The sequence below is a fragment of the Bos taurus genome, chromosome 19, assembly GCF_002263795.3.
Source record: "Bos taurus isolate L1 Dominette 01449 registration number 42190680 breed Hereford chromosome 19, ARS-UCD2.0, whole genome shotgun sequence".
Lineage (NCBI taxonomy): Eukaryota > Metazoa > Chordata > Mammalia > Artiodactyla > Bovidae > Bos > Bos taurus.
In genome coordinates, this window is record NC_037346.1 from 58,974,488 (window position 1) to 58,983,206 (window position 8,719).

Below are 8,719 nucleotides of genomic sequence, written 5' to 3' on the forward strand. Positions count from 1 at the left end.
AGAAGGCTGAGCCCTGAAGAATTGATGCTTTCAAACCGTGGTGCTGGAGAAAGTCCCTTGGACTGCAAGGAGATCCACCCAGTCCATCCTAAAGGAAATCAACCCTGAATGTTCATTGGAAGGACGGATGCTGAAGCTGAAACTCCAATACTTTGGCCACCTGATGGGAAGAGCCTGCTCATTGGAAAAGACCCTGATGCTGGGAAAGATTGAGGGCAGGAGAAGAATGGGCAACAGAGGATGAGATGGTTGGGTGGCATCATCTACTCAGTGGACATGAGTCTGTGCAAACTCCGGGAGATTGAAAAGGGCAGGGAAGCCTGGAGCACTGCAGTTCACGAGGTCACAGAGTTAGACAGGACTGAGCGACTGAACGTAACATAAGGTAAAACGGACAGAATGTCTGAAGGACCACTCCAGTACCAGTAGAACCATCTGCTTATTGGTCTAGAGAAATGCTCCCACCCACTTATGGCTCTGGTTTCTGAACTGTAAGGATAGAGAGGCTCTTAATAATATAAATCTACAGATGCGTGTGCTCATCAGATGATTAGGGAGTGTCTACTCTATGCTACCCACCATGTAGGGTCTGAGGATACAAAGATGAACCCGGTAAAGAAGAATCTGCCTCCAGGGGACTCAGGTATTAATAAGTGGGTGCTGTAGAGCATTAGAACCACTTAAAAAAAATTTCTGACCGAGTGGAAGCACAGTTGAGGGACTGGTAACTTAACTAGGATACATCAGGGACACGCATCTCTAAGTGCTGATATACGGATGGGACCTCCTCGGGCATCAGGGGGGCAGGGGCGGGGAGAGGAAAAAACATGACCACAAGCCCACAGGGATAAAGCGGCCTGGTGCACATGAGAAATCGGGAAGCAGAGCAGAGAAGCTTAGGGTCTTCATCAGAGCAGAAGTTTCAGCCTCCTTCTCTGCCATGCGTCCTACTTAGGAAGCAGCCTGACTGACTCGGGTTTCCGCCTCTCTTTCTTCCTCTGCCCTCTTCTGTTCTCCTCTGATAACAGCAGTCATCATCACAATCCCCGACAGCAACCAAAGGAAGAGGCAAACACAGATTTCAACGCCGTGGGGAGAGTCAGTTCTTGGTTAATTGAGAGCAGACAGCTCCATGAATAGTTCCAGTTTACTTATGAAGGGCAGGACCCAGGACCCTGGGCATCGGCCTGTCTTTCAAGGACCAGTTCCTATTTCCTCGTGGGTTTCCAAGGCAGAGAGGGCCTGTGGGGACTGTTGGCGTCGTTGTCACATGTGTGAGAGAGGGAGGGACCCACAGCATCTCGATAGGAGAGGCAGAGCGTGAGACGTGGGTCCTCCAAGGGACCTGGCGGCTGGAGTCCGCTGTTTCCAGGAAACCGTCCTGTGATCGAGGCCACAGGAGCAGCCTTCTCCCAGCCCCCACCTCCCCAGAACCTCTGGCTTCCACCTGACCAACCTTGACCCCCGGCGTGCAAACACTGGTCAGTGTGGGAAAGGCCTCGGGCATCGATCGCTTCCTCCTCGTCACCCCACTGCCCGGTGTCCGCGCTCCCCAAATGGGCCCTGCTTGTTTGGTTGGAGGAGGTCAGAGCCCTGGAGAAGAATGAGAGGAATTCGGCAACGATGGCAGCGGGGGGCCGTGTGGGAAGGGGGAAGGTCCGGAAAGCGGGGAGGCTGGATCGCTCACAGACCACCAACCTGTCACTGCGCCTGTGCCCCCAGTCTGTCTGGGGCGTTTAGAGTGGCAGAAGGCTTGTCATCCTAAGTGCTTGGTGTTTCAAAAAACGATCTATGGAATACGCGTTTTTTTCCCGAAGAGAAAATATTTTTAAAAATATTTTTGAGAGTATTGCTGTTGTACCTCAGGAGCTAGAACCAGTGAAGCAGGGTTGACTGTAATTAGAGGCTCCTGTTTGTTCTGGTACTTTTTCCCCCCTGTATCTCTGTGAACCCCATCAGTCCATCTGAAGCTGTGAAGAGCCCACTGAACCCTAGGCTGGACTCCAGTCCTCATGTGCTTTTACATAGCTCGTGACTGTCTCCAACTCGCTATTGCAAGTCAACTATGCTTCAGTTAAAAAAAAATAAAAGGAAAGAAAAAAGGTCCTGAAGAGTACAAAGAGTACACAGACTACGAGCAGGAGTGCTGAAAACGGCACACTTCCCTCGTCTCTCCTGGATGGCCCCTGGGTTTGGTGTGTATGTAATGCAAGTACGTGCTCAGATTCTTTTCCCTTACAGGTTGTACACAATACCGAGTGGAGTTCCCTGGGCTATACCTTAGGTCCTTGTTGGTAGTCTATTTTCTACAAAGTCGTGTGCATGTGTTAATCCCAGCCTCCTAATGTATCCCTCCCCCTTGCTCTCTTTTCTTCTGGACACTTCTCCCCCTCCTCTGAGCAGTATGCTGGCTAATCTAGATCCTTACCTCTATGGGAGAACACAATCAAACTGGTTATCTCGTGGTCGAATGTCAGCACCTCACCCTGCTCTCACTAGCAGCTCTGTTAGCCTTTGGAAATGGAATTCTTGAAGACAAAATACACCTTAGTACACTTTTCCAATAGAGGAGCCCTATAGGTGTGATAATGTCAGAGGCAAGAAAGTATTTTTGGCTATGCACCTCTTTCATTTCTCTTCAAATTGTTGTGTATATGCAGTCACCTACTCTAAATAGCTGGGCTTCCCTGGTGGCTCAGCAAGAAAGAATCTGCCTGCAATGCAGAAGAGGTGGGTTCGATCCTTGGGTCGGGAAGATCCCGTGGAGAAGAAGGAAATGGCAACCCACTCCAGTATTCTTGCCTGGGAAATCCCGTGGACAGAGGAGCTTGGAGGGCTACAGTCCATGGGGTTGCAAAGAGTTGTACGACTGAGCACCTAAACAACAGTAACAACTCTTGAAAGTGAAAGTCGCTCAGTCGTGTCAGACTCTTTGCGACCCCACGGACTATACAGTCCATGGAATCCTCCAGGCCAGAACACTGGAGTGGGTTGCCTTTCCCTTCTCCAAGGAATCTTCCCAACCCAGGGATCAAACTCAGGTCTCCCACATTGCAGGTGGATTCTTTACCATCTGAGCCACAGGGGAAGCCCAAGAATACTGGAGTGGGTAGCCTATCCCTTCTGCAACAGATCTTCCTGACCCAGGAATCGAACCGGAGTCTGCTGCATTGCAGGTAGACTCTTTACCAACTGAGCTATCAGAGAAGCCCACAACAACTACAGCAACTCTTAATACCTACTTTATTGATGCTTATGTTCTGAGCAAATTATTACATAAACTTCCTTGAAAACACACCAGGATATTTAACAGAATGGAGTCCTCGAGATGACATCACATTGGTCTAACTCTAAACCCTTGCATATCTTGGAAAGGATATCTCCTTTGGACTGACTTGGAATGTCCATGATGTAAAGCTGCTAAGCTGAAAACCAGTTGAGTTTCCTGGGATTAAATATGACTTGCCTTCCTGAGGTCTTATTAGCAATCTCCCAGCCCTCTTTGGTACAGAATCTCAGGCTATAGATGAAGTGAATTGCTTTCTGGCTTTGAGCCCAGCAGAAGGGAGGAAGGTAGCACCTTTCTGATTAGGGGATGAAAAGTCTAATGAGGTCCAGGAGCCTGTCTCCCCTCCCCCGACCACAATCTGTTTTCATCACACAATGAACCACAACCTGTTTTCATCTCCCCAGACCTCCCCCCATCTTTTATGATTCATTTTAGACAAAGAAAACCACCCTTCGAAAGCTCTGCTCTGTCAGTTTTCCCTGCCTATCACGTGTTAAGATGTGGTACATATACTCCGTGAAACATTTCTCAGTCCTTAAAAAGAACGGATCTGAGTCAGTTCTAGTGAGATGGATGAACCCAGAGTCCGATACACAGAGTGAAGTAAGTCAGAAAGAGAAAAACAAATCCTGTATATTAACACATATATATGGACTCTAGAAAGGTGGTACCCATTTGCAGGGAAGGAATGGAGATGCGCATGTAGAGAACGGACATAGTTGGGGAGGGAGAGGGTGGGACGAATGGAGAGTGGCATCAGTATATACACAGGACCACGTGTGAAATGGAGAGGTGCTGAGAAGCTGCCGTGCGGCACAGGGAGCTTAGCTCCTTTCTCCGTGATGACCTCGAGGGGTGGGATGGGGGAGGGGCGGGAGACTCAAGGGGGAGGGGATACATGTTTAATTATGGCTGATTTGATTTGTTGTATGGCAGAAACCAACACAACATTGTAAAAATTAAAAAGACAAACAAAATCAACCCTACCAAAAAAATGTTAATAAGATTCTCTTAGGATTGTCATGTTAGGACACTGGTTAATAGAACATATGGTTAGTGAAAACTTAACCATTTTTTTTTTTGGGGGGGGAGTAACACAAATATGGTTCTAATAGTTTCCTAAGCCACCCCCAAAGTATTTTCAGCATCAGTAGAGAATGTGAGCAGGTCACACACTTTTCAGACTAAAAACACATTGAATGTCTATTTGCTGGTATTAGAGTCACACTGCTTGCTTGCTGTGAGAACACGGAAAGTATGTTTCCGGGACTGACAGCAACAGAGCAGTTACTGATGTATTGTAGATGCTTTCCAATTGTCTGTAATTTGTCCTTGTTAAAGACATGCGGCCACTTGAATTCCTTTGGTGATGGTGCTTTAGCAGAGGACTAATGCACGTCAGAGTTTTGCACAAAAAGCACACCGTATGGGCGTCGCCGGTGGCTCCGTGGTAAAGACTCCGCCGGCCGATGCCGGAGACACGGGCTGGATCCCCGACCCGGGAAGACCACAAGCTGAGGAGCAGCTAAGCCTCCTGACAACCGCTGAGCCTCTGCTCTCGAGCCCGGGAGTTGCGACTACTGAGTTCGCGTGCTGCAGCTGCGGAGCCCAGGTACCACAGCTACCGAAGCCCGGGTCCCAGAGCCCCAGCTCTGCAAGGAGAGAAGCCGCTGCCACGAGAAGCCGACGCCCCAACGACTCGAGTGCAGCCCCTGCTCACCGCGACTGGAGAAAGCCTGTGTGCTGCAAGGAAGACGGCGCACAGCCTAAAGTAAGTAAACAAGTACATAAAATTATTAAGGGCTTCCCTGGTAGCTCAGTTGGTAAGGAATCCGCCTGCAGTGCAGGAGACCCTGGTTCAATTCCTGGGTCGGGAAGATTCGCTGGAGAAGGGATAGGCTACCCACTCCAGCATTCTTGGGCTTCACTTGTGGCTCAGTAACTCAGTTGGTAAGGAATCCACCTGCAGTGCACGAGAAGTGAAGTGAAGTCACAGTCGTGTCCGACTCTTTGTGACCCCATGGACTGTAGCCTACCAGGCTCCTCAGTCTGTGGGATTTTCCAGGCAAGAGGACTGGAGTGGGTTGCCATTTCCTGGTTCAATTCCTGGGTCGGAAAGATTGGGTGGAGAAGGGATAGGCTACCCATTCCAGCATTCTTGGGCTTCCCTTGTGGCTCAGTTGGTAAAGAATCTGCCCACAATGCCAGAGACCTGGGTTCGATCCCTGGGTTGGGACGATCCCCTAGAGAAGGGAAAGGCTACCCCGTCCAGTATTCTGGCCTGGAGAGTTCCATGGACTGTATATCCGTGAGGTCATAAAAATAAATAAATAAATACATTGAACTATTTTTAAAGTATATGGCAAATAAGCTGTTTCCATGTAATATTTTGTCTAATAGTTAAAGTAATTATGCTCATTATAAAAATTGGGGGAAACTTTGGAAAGTGTGAAGAAGAAAATAAATATCACTCATGATCTCACTGCCTGTTTATAACACTGCTAACTTTGAGATATACCCATGGATACATGAGTATGTATATCACATACATACGTGTAAACAAGGACAAGAGAAGAGCTTTGGTAATTTTATTGCATACGATTCTGTTTACTCCTATGAACTTCATGCTCTGAGCACTGTCTCCTGTCAGTACAGAATTTTTTATAAACAGTTTTAAGGGTTTGGTGGTAAAGCACTTCGTGGGCACAGCATAATGTTTCTCTCAGGATTATACAAGAAGGCTGTTTTCAATTTTTCGCTATTATAAACAAGCTACAATGAGCATCCTTGTCCCAAGCCTGTAGAATTTGTGAGGATGAAAAGGGATGATCCATGTAAAGTTTCAAATATAAGAGTGATAAACATTCAAAACGTTATCCTTTCCAACTCTCTGGTTTCACCTACTTTTCTCCTTCTCTAATTTTAATGTATTTTCCCCCTAAGCAGTGACATTTGATTTTCTTGGGCTTCAGAATCACTGCGGATGATGACTGCAGTCATGAAATTAAAAGACACGTGCTCCTTGGAAGAAAAACTGTGACAAACGTCGTGTGCGTACTTGCTAACTTGCTTTGGTTATGTCTGACTCTTTGCAACTCTATGGACTGTAACCCACCAGGCTCCTCTGCCCGTGGGATTCCCCAGGCAAGAATACTGGAGTGGGTTGCCATGCCCTCTTCCAGGGGATCTTCCTGACCCAGGGACTGAACCCACATCTTCTGTGACTCTTGCATTGCAGGTTGATTCTTTACCATTTAGCCATTAGGGGAGCCCAATATTCATGTATGCACACATATATCTGAAAGTCAACAATATTCTAAATGGCTAATAGGTTCATGAGTGATATTTATTTTCTTCTTCACACTTTTCAAGGTTTCCCCCAATTTTTACAATGAGCCTAATTACTTTATCAGGTAGTCAAAATATTTCATGGAAATAGTTTATTTACAATATGCTTTTCATGCATATCTCTGAACACCTATTCTTCCCCATTATAATGCTGTCATCAGTGGGATTCAGCAGTTCACGTAGAGATTTTTTGCTCAGTTATCCCACCCTCGTGAGCCAATCTCCTTGAGTCTGTGCGGTGTTCCAGATCTAGATGTGACTTTCCATTCATCTTTGCAGCTTTGGCCACCTCCCTGCCCAAAGCTCTGGCCCTGGGGCCAAGTCCCTCCGTCTCTTTCCAGCCCACCATTGCCAGCTCTGGCCCTGGGGCCGAGTCCCTCTGTCTCTTTCCAGCCAACCATTGCTAGCCTCCTTCCTGCATCTTTACCTGGTGCTGCTGAGTTCTTAGACTGCTCATGGCCAAGCCAGGACAAAACAACAGCCTCTGGCGTCCTTCTGGCCAGTTTGTAGCTACGAGGAGGAGCAGCAGCCGCTGGCGGAAAACATGTCAAATAGCCCTGGCTCCTATGGGAATCACAGAGGTAAGCGTTCTCACCCCTTTTAGCCACCTTTCACATTTGATTGATTTTTTTCGATTGGTTGTTTGCCTGACCTGATCAGAGAGTTTGGGCAGTTTCTGTTGACACTTTATTTCACTTTGGGTAAAGTTTAAACATGACTTATCACAACTCTGACACATCTGGAAGGCCATGTTTTGCCCTCCTCCTGTTTTTTTTACCTCTTTCAGTTATGAGAATGTACGGTAAAAAAAAAAAAGCATTATATATATGTAGATATTACTTTGCATCTATTTGCAGAAAGGTCTTAGACATTCCGGGTTGTATTCACAGTTAGGTAATCCTTTTTTTTGCTCAACAGCTAAAACTTTCATATTTATTTCATTTCCCACAGGTGAAAAAACATCCTTTTCTTGGTGAAGCACCACTGTGGGATTGCAAAGTCCCAGGACCAAGACTTTTTTAACTTTTTATTTTGTATCGGGGTATAGCCGATTCACAAACAATACTGTGATCATTTCAGGTGAATAGTGAAGGGACTCAGCCATACATATACCTGTATCCATTCTCCCCCAAACTCCCCTCCCATTCTGACTGCCTCATAACATTGAGCAGAGTTCCCTGTGCTGTACAGGAGGTCCTTGTTGGTTATCCATTTTAAATATAGCAGTGTGTACATGTCCAAGACTTTCATGTGTCTCTTTCCAGTGAAGTGGCTGAAGGTCTGGAGCTGAAGTTGCAAACGCCATAGCATCCTTGACTCTCAAGTCCAGGTTGATAAAGATCCGAAAGGCCCTCTGGGTCAGCCTTCTGCGTCATGTGGAAGTCCCTGCTACAGACCTTTGTGTGGGAGTCACAGGTCTCTGTACCTGTCTAGCAGAGCCCACTGGGGGCTTAGTCTCTAATTAAAACACCTCTCTCACACTAAATCGGAGAAGGTGATGGCACCCCACTCCAGTACTCTTGCTTGGAAAACCCATGGATGGAGGAGCCTGGTGGGCTGCAGTCTGTGGGGTCGCTAAGAGTCGGACACGACTGAGCGACTTCACTTTCACTTTTCACTTTCATGCATTGGAGAAGGAAATGGCAACCCACTCCAGTGTTCTTTCCTGGAGAATTCCAGGGACGGTGGAGCCTGGTGGGCTGCCGACTATGGGGTCACACAGAGTCGGACACGACTGAAGTGACTTAGCAGCAGCTCACACTAAATGGGATATTATCTCCAGTTTCTTCTTCTCCCTACTTGTTCAGCCAGGTACGCTGCCAGGCTCATGGGATGTCAAGTCAAGTCAATTTCAGGATTTGTTCTTCTTTATTGTTTAACGTTTAGTGTGCATAGTATTAGTTGCTCAGTCGTGTCCGACTCTTTGTGACCCCATGGACTGTAGCCCGCCAGGCCCCTCTGTCCATGGACTTCTCAGGCAAGAATAGTGCAGTGGGCTGCCATTTCCTTCTCCAGGTGATCTTCCCAACCCAGGGATCAAACCCAGGTCTCCTGCATTGCAGGCAGATTCTTTACCATCTG

At 47.3% G+C, this 8,719-nt stretch overlaps 1 long non-coding RNA gene across 1 annotated transcript; it reads left to right on the top strand.

Moving 5' to 3' along the window:
* Positions 1–5,107: 5,107 nt before the first annotated feature.
* Positions 5,108–7,879, top strand: LOC132343130 (uncharacterized). The gene is made up of 2 exons (XR_009491821.1): positions 5,108–7,218; positions 7,589–7,879. It is a non-coding gene; the product is annotated as an uncharacterized lncRNA (long non-coding RNA).
* Positions 7,880–8,719: the final 840 nt, after the last annotated feature.